Source organism: Pleurodeles waltl, chromosome 3_1, assembly GCF_031143425.1.
Source record: "Pleurodeles waltl isolate 20211129_DDA chromosome 3_1, aPleWal1.hap1.20221129, whole genome shotgun sequence".
Classification (NCBI taxonomy): Eukaryota; Metazoa; Chordata; class Amphibia; order Caudata; family Salamandridae; genus Pleurodeles; species Pleurodeles waltl.
Window position 1 is genome coordinate 558,486,635 of NC_090440.1, and position 15,108 is coordinate 558,501,742.

The following is a 15,108-nucleotide window of genomic DNA, read 5'->3' on the forward strand; positions in this document are numbered from 1 at the left end:
GCACAGCATTGGGGTGGGGTGCAATCTGTTGGAAATCTGATGAGATGAAATTACTAATCAACTGTAATTACATGAGGTTGTTCAGTTCCTTTGTTAGATTAACATATCTGTTAGTTAGCAGATGCATCTCACAGGTACATTATATGTAAGACCAACACAATCTATTTAGACTCTATATCAATACTTCTGTCATGTCCTCGATAGAACTTCAAGCAGTTTGTCATTTGTAACAATTTAAGGCCCCGTACTAACCAGGTGATGTGAGCCAACGTGCAAGGGAATGATAAAAGAAGAAAAGGGACAGATGTAAACCAGACGTACAGTGTCTAGTTTCCCTCCTTTACTTACTAGACCACTTCCTCATTTTCTATCAGTTCTCCTCATCCTCCATGTTTCAAGGTAATCTTAAAAAGATTTGCACTCAAAAACTATAATAAAGAAACACAGTATTGACAGGACTATAAAAGAGAAACATGCTGGTGGATTATCTCATGTGCCTTAGCAGGAACCAACAATGCCTGGGGTGCTTCAGCCTGTGTAAACATGTATCATTTCCCTTTACACACAACAGGTATTCTGCCTTTGATTTCTTAGTGATTGACTTGCACAACACATTGTTCATGTCACGTATGCTGAGCACTGTTTGCTCTGATGTATCCAGTTGTATGAAGCAGGAATTACTCCACCTCCTCATTTATTTTCTGGTGACCTGAACAATATAAAATCCTCATAATTGCAGCACACGAGTTTTCTGGCCATTTTATTATATTATTTTGGAATACACTATTATCTGTTGTACAATTTTGAAACTATCTGAAGCCTGGGTTCTTGTCTCCTGGACCTTTAAATCCAATGAATTGACTCTTTTATTATATATAGCAGGCCCTTTTCAGTGTTTTCCACAGTTCTGATGGGTCTTCTAGATATATCTTACCTTAGGAGACTGTATTGCTGTGATCTAGGACTTGGTAGTAAGCTGTGCTCTTAAAGTCCTAATAACTGATTGATTTATTAGAACAATTATATAGGGCATTGTAAAGTGCTGGTGTTCAGAACCTGCCATGTAAATGGAAAATGTGGCACTAACATTTGTAAGTATTACAAAAACCTTTATGCAGAAAATAGCCTAATATCCGTAAAGAGTTTATTTAATAATTTTGGTCTGAGGTGATAAAAGCATTTCCCCCAGTCATATAGTATTCCCACCCCTCAGTCTAATTCAGTGCATACTCAGAAACCTAGGACATTTGATTGAAGATAAGGGTGCCCATGGTGGCAGGGGAAACGTTTATTTGTTCCAGAGACCTAGAAAGCCCAGGCACTGATAGTATTTATGCATCAATTTAAATGTAATTTAATCCTCAATGTGGCGCAAATTAAGTTTTCCTAGCGCAGGGTATATGGTCAGTCTGTCTGAGCCCAGTCATTAATTGAGCTGCAATATTTTTTGCTAGTGCTTCGGTCCATTTTTTGTATATTACCGGATACAGTCTCTTGGCGTGGTCAAGCCATTAATTAACCAAAGACTCAACCAAAACATTTTGACGAGTAGTAGGAATAGTATGTAGAATGGATGATGGGTGAAATGCTTGAAATAATCTCAGACACTGGCAATTACTTTGGGTCATTTTCCATTCAATCGTATTTGTTCTTCAGGAGATCTCCATTGATTGCCATAAGAAATAAACAGTCTCTCCTACACGCAGGATGCCCAGTATTTCTTCCAGAGATATATCTATGTTTCCATGTTCTATCTTCACCTTTTTTCAGGAGTGTCATATCTTATTTAAAAATACTGTAACAGTCTAAAACAATTAATATTGGCCAATCTTATTTATTTACTTAAAAAATAAAAATATATATAAAACATATGTATGTCACCAGCAGGATAGGTCACTGAACCTCTTTCCCAAAACTTTTTTAAAGTAAATGAAGGGAACAAGGCTAGTGGAGGCCTAGATAGTGCAGCCATGCCAAACTGAAAACTGACTTTTGAGGGCTTTAAACTCTCCAATATGCCACCATGCCCTTTAGGTGTCAGTTGCCACAGTTCTTTTTTCAGTTCCTGGTGAAAGGATTCTGGAGCACTGAGCTCAGATGTTTTGCCTGGAAAGTCTTTTCAAACCATCTTTAAACCTGTTGTGCTTGAAAAGCTTTGAGGTTTACCGTAGTGGCCATTCATATTCTTTTTTTTTTTTTTTTTTTTTTGCAAAATGCCACCTCTTTTTGCAAACTATTCTGCTTGTGGCAGAAAGATAGTAATAACAATAACAGAGTTTCATCATATGTGCATACCCTGCCTGCCGGATTCCCACATTGCTTAAAGATATGCAAAATTCGTAGCATCTTCTCTGAGTCTTCTTTTAAGTACTGGGAGATGATTTGCCTCCATGCTCAAGAAGAGAGGAAAAGGCAGAAAAAGTGCCTCTCCGAAAAACCTAGAAGCTCGGAGGAGCGTGGAGAAGGTGCTTCCTGACACAAGTGTCCGGGAGGGGTCCCGAATAGGTGTTCTAGATGACTGCTCCCTTTTGTGAAGTAAGTGCCATGAGGGTGCATTTCAGAGGCTCTTGGGAAGCGCGCAGCCCCGTGCTCCGAGCGGGAGCAAGATGAGTCTTCCCTCGTTTTCAAGTTTGCCCTATAGGTGCCTTTCTACAAACAGGCATGTGTGGGTGAGGATCTCGGGAGGTCGGGGTCCGATGTTACAGCTACTGAGGCTCTTTATTTAGCATGACGAATAATGGGTTTCTAGTAATTAATACAATAAGGTTTGAATGTGGGCCCTCTCCTTAGTAACCTATACAGATGCCTGGTGTGCGTGTTTGCATATTTATTTATATATACTGACTGCTACACCTTTAAGGAATTCATAGAGAGTCCGGGTCGCTCGCATTTTTCCACTTTTTCCTCCTGCCAGAGCAAACTTGCAACTGCTTCGATGGGAGGAAGTCGAAGAAACTGCTAAGCATGTAATACCATCTTGTGGCATTTGTTTTTCCTTTCCCCTTGTATTCTTTTACAGTGTGCGACTATAAGGGGTATCATCCCCAGACCAGGGGCCAGTTGCGCTTAAAGTTTAGGGTAAGGGAGGACATTTATTTTTTCTTCATTACATATGAAGTGGATGCAATAAATAATGGTCGTAGGCACTGCATCCACAACAATGAATAACTGCATGGTTGTGATACCACTATTGACATGCATTTTGACACCTTTTTTGTAGTGGTTTGCTGTGGTTGTGTGATAGATGTGTCCAGGTACATATAGCTATTTGTGCATGCCATGTCTAAAGCTTCCTTCCTCTTTCCCTTACATAGGCCTTCCAGATTTGAGTAAATATTTAGGTAGGCCTTGAGTGTGTTATATGTGAGCCTTTTTTTCGTTAAGTCAGGATAGGCCTTTTCTTCACACTATACTTAGGAGTGATCCCAAGCCCTGAAGAATGCCCCAGACCAGTAACGGCTACACGAGTGGGCAGAAACATGTTGGCCGTCAGGATTAGAGCGATGTAATGAGTCATTATACTCAAAAATCGTCCCTTCTTTGCTTTTAATTTACCAGCAGACACCACTACTAAAAGGTGTGATCCACACTGAGTTGCTAGCTAATTTTATTCATACAACTGGATCCCCATATTATCTAGAAGAACATCATTTCAGCACTCCCTCACGGTTCATTTAACCACAAGGTTGAGTCCACCCAGGTGGTATTGGCCAAATGATGAAGCATGACACTATAATGTGTGTGAGACCACCTATTCTGTAAGGAGGAACCACTGTGATAGGTCCCTAGTATATGGTTATCACAACCATGTGTCATTAGACTGGACCACGGAAAAGAGTGGTTCTACCACAGGTTGATCAGGTCCTGTGGGTTTGTTCTTTTGTTTCCCCCATACTTTGTTGTGTACACGGTTTTTGATTTTGGGAGGCAGAATGGGGACTATAGCCTTCCTTGCTTCTCTCTATGTGTAATAAGTACGAAGGGGCTTCCTCTACCAGTGCAACCATCTTATTCTCTGAGGACCTCACTACAAGAGATCCAAAAAGAGACACCATAAGGAGAAACAACAACATTCTCAGTCTGCATCGAGCACTTCAACATCAAGACAATTAATTGTGCTCACATGCTGCCCTTCAAGGACTGATTCTACAATGAGAAAGCATTTGACATCAAGGCAGAGGAAGCATTCAATGTGGGAGGTAACTATAACACCACTCTCTATATGACATAGAGATTTGTGTAATCCTTCCAAAAACCTGCAGAGTGGAGGTGTGGAGACTGCCCTGTACTTCAGACTCAAACTGCTCCCAAACCTACTCTCCTTTAAGGTCTTTGTCTTCTCTAGTGATGACTGTGGTTTCACTATCTTTGACTCCTCGAGTCCATTCTCTACCTCCTCCTGCTCTGTGCAATGTTTTCTTTCACTAATGGCACCTGAAGAGTCATCCCCACCTAGACCTCCAGCACCAAGGTCGATAGGAACACAGCCCTCATCATGTGCTGTTCCTTTGGCTGTTCCTCAGAGGAGATCCAAGTTTCCTTCACACCAGCCTAGGTCTCTTAAAGATCAAGAACAAGGTCAAGATTTCATCATGGTTTTTAACATTCAAGAGACACTATAAGATATTCATGTTCTAGGCGTTCATCTAGGCGCAGACGCTCATCTCATTCACATGTGTTGTGTCGTGGTCTTTTAATTTATCTCAAACAGGAAGATATTCGCCTTCCTTAACAAGTATGCCTCCTAAAGTTCTCCTATTGACACATCAACGCGTTTCAGGAGGTTCTCATAAGAGATGCAAGTAAAATTAGTATATCTGCCAGCTATGACTACATTTACATAAGTGATTTTTGAGAAGCCACCAACTTTATCTTCAAAACCTTTTCTCCCATTTGTACCATGTCTTTACAAGACAGCAATTCAGCTATTCCTTACTCCAGCCTCTGTGAAAGCAGACCCATCCAGGCTCCAGAGAAACACAGGCCACCAGATCAGGATACACTATTCATTCACATGGATTCTTCTGGCAGATACATTTACTCATTTTCCACTTCTATATTATATAGGGATATACTCCCTATTCTGTGGTAGGGGTGTCACTAAATTCCTTCCCACTTGCCTTTTAGGTACCCCAATGTGGAGGTATGGGGAAATTAGCCATACTGCGTATCTGGTGACACTGCCCAAAATTTCACCCCTTTTGGTAGGGCGTTTGCAGACACATTGAGAGGTGGTCTTATGATATCCTCTGCCCTTTTCCCCAGATGTGATGCTCCTGGGAATAAAGCCAGTAACGCGCTCAGTGATGCAGAACACTAAATGGCAAATGGTGCTGCAATGTCTGGGCATCGCAAAGGTGACGATTACACATAACTGGAAGAAAATTGACAGACCACCGCTCACATAATGGTTTCCTAGAGTGTGGACTCTTCTGCCTATGGAACAGCTGACTTCCGTCATCAGTGGTACCCATCTTAATTTAAGCCAAAATGGAAGCCTCAGTATAAACAGATATGTGGCAGCTTTTTGAACGTCATGATTATACCTCATTGGAGTTCTTTGGGCTTTTTTAACTAAGGAGGAGGGATGTATTACTGGTCAAAGAGTCCATTTCTAATGACATTTTATACAGAAGGGCTAGCACTGTCTTTATGGGAAAGTAGATATACACTATGCTAGTGCTGTGAGTGAGGATTCTTCCTCCTTTGGGGGGGAGTTGCGGAGGGTGAGATAGTTGGGTGAAAAGGAGGAGTTTAGTTTTACCATGGATTGGTATTTCACAGGCTAACAATCATGAAACAACCGTAGTGGAGCTTGTTATATGCTGGACCTAATCCATATTGCAGGATCAGCTGTTAATGCCAGGTCCCACAAATGAAAAAAATTGTATCCTAGTGGCCGCCTTTGTTTTTTGTTTTTACTGCTCCAATAAAAAGATTTCCACAAATGTATCCTTCTTCTTACTCCTGATATCATGCAAGAGTAAAAAGCTAGACTGTGTAAGAAGATGTGCAGCACATTTGCCACTATTATGAAGACCTCAAGTTCCACAGTCAAGTTAGGCAGATGTGATATGTCCTTTTGGGGTACACTTCTGGAGTTTGGAAATTATCTGCACAGGGATTGCTATGAAGATTTTCTAGAAGTGCTCATTGAAGGCATGATGGAGTCCCACCATGTTATCAGTGCTGCTGTGATATCTATTTTAGCAGCCCACAGATACTGCCATGGCCTTTTCTTATCTCGGTCCCTAGAGTTGACATATACAGGTCTCAAACAGACAGTTGCAGCAGTGTTTAGAACACTAATGGTGCAGGCAAATGGGAGCACAGAATTACACTGATTCCTCGTTTAGCCCAATCTCTCAAATGGTGGTGCATTCTGCAGAACCTTCATTGCGGAATTAATTTCCGTCAAGCCGTCCCTCTCAAACTAAAGTCACTAATGCTTCTCTCTACATCTGAGGGAAGCCGCATGGCTAATCTGTAAGAATCATTCAAGGCATTTAGGGGGTCATTCTGATCCCGCCTGGCAGGAACCGCCAAATGGCCGCTCCGCGGTCAGAAGACCGCGGAGGCCATTCTGACTTTCCCGCTGGGCCGGCGGGCGCCCGCCAAGGGAGCGCCCGCAGGCCCAGCGGGAAAGGCCCTGCAACACAGAGGCCGGCTCCGAATGGAGCCGGCGGTATTGCAGGGGTGCGACGGGTGCAGTTGCACCCGTCGCGATTTTCACTGTCTGCTATGCAGACAGTGAAAATCATGCTTGGGGCCCTGTTAGGGGGCCCCTGCACTGCCCATGCCAGTGGCATGGGCAGTGCAGGGGCCCCCAGGGGCCCCACGACACCCGTTCCCGCCATCCTGGTCCTGGCGGTGAATACCGCCAGAAACAGGCTGGCGGGAAGGGGGTCGGAATCCCCATGGCGGCGCTGCTTGCAGCGCCGCCATGGAGGTTCAGCCCATCCCCTTTTCTGACCGCGGCTTTACCGCCGCGGTCAGAATGGGCACTGAAGCACCGCCAGCCTGTTGGCGGTGCTTCCGTTGCCCGCGGCCCTGGCGGTCTTAGACTGCCAGGGTCGGAATGAGGGCCTTAGTCTCCAAAGAAAAGTTCATATCACTTCACCCTTCTGAAATTGAGGGCAATACACCCAGCCCTGAAAACATTCTGTTCGATGGTATGTGTGGCTGTAGATACACATGCTCTGCATACTCCTGCCCTCTAGTGTTGGGTCCAGAGTAGTGCAAGTTGTTTTTCTTTGAAGAAGCGTTTTGAGTCACAGGATCGAGTGACCCCCTCCTCTTCGTGGCAGTGCGCATGAGCATCAATTCCTTTGTTAGATTGTTTTCTCTCTGCTGCTGGGTTCGGACGTGTGTGTCTTCGCTCAGTCTTTTGACTTGCTCCGGCTCAAAATCTTTCTTTCCTTCTTACCTTCTTCAATGGTATTGTTTCCGCTCGCACAGTTCCATGTGAGCGCTCATATTGGTTCTATGGTCCGGGTACTCGCCCATCTCAGGCCTAGCTTACCACGCAGCACTGAATGGTATGCCAACCTAATAGAACGAACGCCATTTAATTTCTGTCCTTTGTGCCATATTATATTTCCCCACACCGATCAACATCTGGTATGTAATCTGTGCCTCTTCCCCAATCACCAGGAGGCGACCTGTGATGCCAGCAGATCTCTCCGGTCGAAGAAAATACTTTGTGACCGAAGGGTACGTAGACTGGAAATGATGTACACGACTCTGGATGACACCCTAGTCATCTTTTGGGAGGAACACGATCAGTAGAAACATGCACAAGAAGAAGAGGCCCTTTTCATCCAGGACTCCTCTGACTCTGACTTGCAGTCAGACATTGAAAGCCACAATATAATATTGGCACACCCACCCCAAGACTCTAAAGAGGCCACTTCTAGAGGTTACCGCTCCGCAACTGCCACCAGGCCATGGTCGGAATTGAAAATCCGTTTTGGCTGCCCTGCCTTCCATCCCGGCAGCGAAAACAGCCAAGATCAAGCCAATGTGTTTGGCTTCAACCTCCGGCTTTTCATTTCGGTCTGAACCTTGGCTGTGAGCCGACTGCCCACAGCCTCCACTTTGGTGATGACAAAATCGAGCTTGCTGAAACCTTCGGTACGAAACCAACGGAACCAAAAATGTCAGAACACAGAGACTTATAGTCAGTCTTCTGCTGCTCGTTCGCCTGTGGAGCCAAACCTGGAGACTGTGAACACTCGTCCGCGCTGCCTCCATATTCAAGTGGGTACAGGACACATTGTTGCTTCTCATCATGTACTGTTAAAGAGGAAGTTGTCCTTTCAGGAAGCCATGAACACTCCTCCACCTCAAAAGAGAAGAACTAAGGACCGGGCCACCAGCACTTCTTGCAGGCCTTCTCCACCTCCTTCTGCGCCACCAACACCCCCTCCTCCACCCTCTTCTTCTCCTCCACCTACTTCCCCTCCTCATTTGCCTGTCTCACCTACACCAGAAGATTACACCACTCAAGGATCACCTTTAGTTGTTGGGTAAGATTTGGGTGGACAAAACATGACCCATATCCCTGGGACACTTATGATCCTGACCCCATCCTTTCCAGTGATCCTGACTTGTACCCCGCATGCCCCTCTCTACCAGAGGACACTACTTCCTACCAACAAGTAGTGGCAATAGCAGCTGCATTTGACAATATAGAGTTACACAGGGACCACATCGAACAGGACTTCCTGTTTTTCACACTCAAATCCACACACTCAATTCCTCCCAATGCTCCCTGACATGCTGTGTCATGCAGTTGAAATCTTTAAGGAGCCTGTCTGCTCTATGGTTTTCACCCCTAGAGTTGACAAAAATATAAGCCGGCTCCCTCTGACCCAATATATATATATATCAAGTCCCTCCTGACTCCATTGTCACCACCATAGCACAAAAAAATACTAATAGCCAGGCCAATGGGCACTCCCCTCCTGAGAAGGACAGCAAGAAAATCAATGGTGCTGGCAAAGAGTTGTTGTGCAAGCAGCCAACCATTGGTGTATCACCAACTCCCAGACATTGCTAGCCAGATACGAGCAGGCTCACTGAGACAAAATGAAGAACCTTCTCCAGTTTCTACCAGATGAGCACCTGGAGAGAGAGCAGTAAATAGTTGCAGAGGGGCAAACAATCTCTAATAATTTCATCCGCTGTGCTCTGGGTGCCACAGATACAGCTGTACGTGGTAATAACAAGTGTCCTCCTCAGAAGGCACGCTTGGCTCCGCTGCTCTGGTTTCAAACCAGAAGTTCAGCAAGTGGTCCTTAACATGCCTTTTGACAAGGAGCATCTTTTTGTTTTGCCCTCAAGTGGATATTATCCTTGAGAAGTTTAAAAAGGACACAGATACAGCAAAGGCCCTGGGTGCCCTCTACTGCCCTCTACTGCCCTGCACTGAGGAGCACTTTTTGTTGTCCCAGTTTCAGAGGCTACTATAAATCCACATCCTCTGATGCTTCCACTTCACAATGCAGACAGCCTCAAGCCTCCTATTCTAGTGGTTTCTACAGGATATCCTCCAGAGGCAACAACAATAAGGGGCGAGGTAGGATCACCTCCTCCCAAGGCTCTTCCTCCATTGCAAAGCAGTGACTACCTCCGTCTTCCCCCCGCTCACTCCACACCTGTCGGGGACGGCTCCAAAACTTCCATTCAGGATGGGTCAATACCACCACCGACCAATGGGTCCTTTCCAATATCCAACATGTTTATTGTCTGGAGCTCATTACCACTCCTCCAAATGTTCCCCCTCGCACTTACAGGCTATCCCACAAGCACCTTACCCTTCTCAAATATGAGGTTCAATCCCTTCTTCTCAAAAGGTTCATCAAGCCTGTTCCCTTACAACACCAAGGATCAGGGGTATACTCCCTATACTTCCTCATTCCCAAAAAGGACGGCTCTCTCAGGCCTATTCTTGACCTCAGATCACTAAACCAACACAACCTGTCAGAACACTTTCACATGGTTACTCTTCAGAATGTTATTCCACTTCTGCTACAAGGCAACTTTATGACAGCTCTAGATCTAAAAGACACCTTTCATATTTCCATCCACCCTGCACACCGTAAATGCCTAAGATTCATTATGTCAGGCAAACATTACCAGTTCAAAGTCCTGCCTTTTGAGGTCACTACTGCTCCCAGAGTCTTCACAAAGTGTTTAGCAGTAGTTTCCGCACACCTCAGAAGACAGAACATCCATGTGTTCCCTTACCTAGACAATTGGCTTATCAAAGCCAGTGCCTTATGCCAGTGCCAATATCTCATCCAGTTGACAGTGGATCTCCTTCACACTCAGCTTTTCCAAATCCCACCTCCGACCTCTTCAGATACAGTCTTATCTAGGAGCTATTCTCAATGCAGAGTTGGGGCCAGAATACCCCAAATTCCGACCCGAGTTCAGAGTTTTCAGTCTCTTCTCCCCCTGTTTCAGGAAAATCACACATACACAGTCAGGACTTTTATGTGCCTCTTAGGAATGATGGAATCCTGCTTTTCTACCGTTCCCCATGCCAGATTGCATATGCGCCCCCTACAGTTGTGTCTGTCTCGTCAGTGGTCTAAATTACAAGGTCACCTGGAAGATCTAGTGTTGTTAGACCACCCTACTCTCTACTCTCTGCCATGATGGAACACCGCCAAACTGTTGAAAGGGCAGCCTTTTCTGGACCCTGTGCCTCAGGTAATACTGACCACAGATGGATCACTGCTGTCAATCCTAACACTGCCAATCCTTATGCTGCTTTCATGCTGCTGGCAGCATGAAAGCAGTGTTAGGATTGGCCGGAGCGCCCTGACTTGGCGCTCCAAGGCAGAGTCAGAGCCTCTGCCTGTCTTCCAACCGGCAACACAGTGCCGGGTTGGAGAGAATCCAGTGCGCATGTGTGTTTGGTTGGCCTGAGACAGCCGGCCGGCCGGCCAAACACACATCCTCCATCCCTGTCATTGCTTGTGGCCCCACCCCCTGGAAAATAAAAACGATAATAAGCACAGTTTTATCGTTTTTACTTTTTGGTTTACAGCTGCCAACATAGCAGAGGAGCCACTGCTGCAGTAAGGTTCAGTAAGTGTGCAACCCAGCCTATGAGTGATGCGTCTGTGGTCAGAGTGATGTGGGGAACACGGTCTAGAAAAGGCCGTTCCTTTAACAGGTTGTTGGTGTTCCACCACTGCTGAGAGTGATGAGTGCGGCTATTTAGCAACACTAGATTTTTAAGTGACCCTGATTGAGACCAACGTTGTGTTAGGCATTTCTGTAACAGAAACATATGAATGCAAGCATTGGGTATTGTGGCAATAGAGAAAGCTATCACGCCTAGGAGGTGCATGAATATTCTTTTTTTTTTTTTTGTGTGTGCAATTTTTTATTTAGAAATCATGAAAGCATACTACTTATCCTTACATCTGAATATGCAGTCTCAACTGTATATGAACAGGAAAAAATACCTCCAAGATCAAACAGTCGTGCACTAATAATATCACACAGTGCTGAAAAAGACCACATTTACCTGTAGACCCAGCACCATCCCTGACGGTTAATCGTAAGAAGAGTCTAGTGAAGGAGGGAGTCTTTTGATGTAGCGGTATATAAACCACGTCCTCCATGTTATCCACACACTAAGACCTGCGGTAGTATCATTGGGAAGGTTGAGGAAAGGTTAGATATAGCGCCCGGTCAATGATGGAACTCCAGTCTTCGAGGTACGGTGTGAGAAGGGCCTTAGGCAGGGCGCGTGTATGGGCAGATGGACATTGATAGTGTGGGAACAGGACATAAGAAAAGCAAGAATGGGTGAGGCGCAACAGAGGGAGGGGGGACTGCGCACAGAGGTGGGGGGGGATGGTAATAGAGAGAGGGGAGGTCGGGCGCCGCAGAGAGCCCCAATAGTACAGAATCCACATGAGCATTACATATCCCATGAAAAACATATGCTATGAACATACCCCAACCTTGAGAACAGGTTCAATCTGTAATACAAATAAATCAATCAGCAGCCGGGTAGGCAGTGAGAGTCACATATTTTGTCTATCATAGAAACCAGAATAAGAACAAGAACAGTAACAACATCTATGACATTAGCAAACATGGCAGCAGCCGTTAAAGAGGTGTGTGGTACTTAGCCGTCCAGCGAGTGTACAGTGATGGTGCCCTAGCAGGGAACTTCAGTTGTTGTGATCATCGCATAGGTTATGTAACAGTCTGGTAGCAGGGGGTGTTGGTTTCAAGGGAGACCGGGATTTGTCTCTATTAAGGTCTTGAGTGAGACCAATCACGGCTTGGAGGACATGTTCTCTGCCTTCCTGGGATCTCTGCGGGCGATCACAGATCCTACCCCTTTTCTGCTTTGCTGAGTTGACGTCGTGTTTGTCGGAGACTGAATGCATAGGAGGGCTTTCTGGAGAGGGAGAGTTTGACTGCAGATATGTGGAGGAATGGTCCATGGGTTGCGTGGCAAGGGTAGCCAAAAGGAGCTGAGGGCTGCTGGATCAAAAAAGTCCCTAGATATGCCATCCTGCGTGATCCACATGCGAGCCGGTTCAAAGAGGCAACATTTTATATTCATGTCTCTGTGGGCGAAGGACTGAGAACGCTCTCCTTTTCTCATTGATTTTGCGGGAGAAGTCCATGGCCATTCGAATATCAGACCCCTCCATCCTATATGGACCATGTGCCCTTGCCACCGTGATAACCTGACGTGCTTGCTCATGGCGGAGGAAACAAGCAATGATGGGGCGCGGGTTTCTTAAGTCCTCCTTATGGATAGGGCCAATTCTGTGAGCCTGTTGGAATTCCAGTGTTGCGGAGAAGGTAAGGCCTGTGATCTCGGATAGAAGATCTTTGAGATACGGTATTGTCCCTTCGGCTCCTGTCCTCCAGGTCCGTAAGTTTTGCACGTAGGAGTTGCAACTCTGACTCGCGCTCCGGCAGCACTGCAAGTTGGCTTTCAACTTCTGTAGGACAGTGGTCTAGGTACGTGACCTTATTGTGGAAGCTGGCAATGTCCGACTGAATCGATTGGGAGGCCGCGGAGAGGTCCGTGATGTTTGGATCCATGGCTTTCAGGCGGCGGCCCACTGCTGCGATTTCCTGGAGAATGCGCTCCGTGGCAGTGTCAGAATGTGCATCATGTGCGGAGGCCTTGGAACCGGAGGCTGCAGGGGTTGTAGGTGAGGCCATGGGGCGAGGTTGGGATATGGCTTCTGAGAACAGTAGTTGACGGGTGTGTTTACCTGCCATCTTGTTGTTGGGCATCGCCAGGCAGGGGGAGAACCAGACAGCCTCCTGGGCACCTCCTCAATAACGGGCAGTGTAGCGACGAACTGGCATTTTCTTTTGTGACACCACGCAGGGGAGCAAATTCTAGGGGTGTATCCCAAGCCTCAGGGTTCACCCCTATGCTCCATGGCAATAGTCTGCTCTTCTGGAGGGATGGTCCTCTGTATATAGCAGTCCACTCACATCGTCCTCGTAGGATTCTGTCACTGCTCCATAATCTGTGGCCTTTTCGCAGCAAAGAGCAACCATCTTGTGGCACGGTATACATGAGGAGGAGATCGTGGCCACGAGTTAACCAGGATCTGGCCCTTGAAGAGTATAGCAGGGTCAAGCGCTCCCCAACAGGGAGGGATGGATGAAGGTCACTAATCAGACGGGGAGGATAATCCAGAACGCCCAGTAACCCCAACTAGGTATGTCCTCTCATCTGGGTATGTGGCGTCATGGGATTGTGACGAATGGGCACTTTTCCTCAAGAAAGCACTGGTGCTGTCCTCATTCAGGGCCATTCATGCCTCACTGTGAGCCCCTGGATCCCCCTGGTTGAGATGGGCTGGCGCCCTGTAGTGGGGCTATGCGGGCTATTACTTGTGCAGGCAGGGGAAGCTAGTCACAGAGAGGTCTCAGGCACTCTCCTGCTCACTAGGAAATACGTTGTGTCAGCACGCTGCTGTCCCCAATTCTGGATGGTGCTGCCAATGTGTACCCTTCACCTCAGGTTTGCAGCACTCCGTGGTTCAGTGTAGCTATCCATGGGCTTCAGTCTGCAAATCCAACCGATGTTCCCCTTGAGCATTCAATGCTCTCCCCTCCAATTAGGAAAAAGTGGGGGGGTTGGGAGGGGAGAGGAGCATCGGTAGGAGCTGTGTCCCAGGGTGGTCTGCAGAATCCAGTGACTGCCGCACACAGGGCCGTTCTTCAGGCCGGGAACGCATGTAGCCGCACCCAGCCGTCCAGCAAATTGAGCCCGCTGATCTCCACATGGAAACAGGCCTGAAAGCACGCTGGGGCACTGGGGCCGTCCCCGGAGAGTGTACCGGTCCAATCCAGTCGGTCTGTGGAGTAAGCGGAGGGGGAGAGAGCTCTCTCGTCGGATCGCCACCCCCTCAACGACCCCTCCCCCTGGCACGGCCTGCCTCGCGGAGCATTAGCTTCAGGCGGCCATTCTCGCTGCGGCCTGACCATGCCCCTCCCGCATGACTATTCTTACTGTGAGATGTGGATTGATTTGAAAACCGGATAATAATGTGGTATTGGGATAAGCTAATCCTACTTGTTTGTTCAGGATAGCACCCAAAGGTTGATATTTGGCTATATTGACACAGAAGCCTAATCGATGGAGCAGATCTGTGGTAGCTTAAGTGTGTTGCTGACATAGATGAGTACTGGATTCGATGAGCCAGTCATCCAAATTAGGGAATACATGGATGTTTTGTCTGCGCAGATGTGCTGCTACTATTGCTAGGCACTTGATGAACACCTGAGGTGCAGTAGTGACCCCGAACGGCAGTACTTTGAATTGGTAGTGTTTTCCTGCTATGACAAATCTTAGGTATTTGCAATCTGCTGGGATCATTGGAATGTGGAAATACACATCCTTTAGATCAAAGGCTGTGAGAAAATTGGAGGAATGAGATCACAAGTTGGAGTGTGACTATATGATAGTGCTCTGTGGTTTAGGGCCCATAGATCCAGAATAAGACATAAAGAGCCATCCTTTCTGGGGATTAGAAAGTATAGGGAGTAAACTCCTGATCCTTGATGGTGTAGAGGAATGGGCTCTATAGCTCTTTT

At 46.5% G+C, this 15,108-nt stretch overlaps 1 protein-coding gene across 4 annotated transcripts in view; it reads left to right on the forward strand.

Annotated features, from left to right (window-relative positions):
• SPG11 (SPG11 vesicle trafficking associated, spatacsin) overlaps positions 1-15,108 on the forward strand; it is a 579,875-nt gene that overhangs the window by 163,413 nt on the left and 401,354 nt on the right. The gene's annotated exons all lie outside the window — the stretch shown is intronic.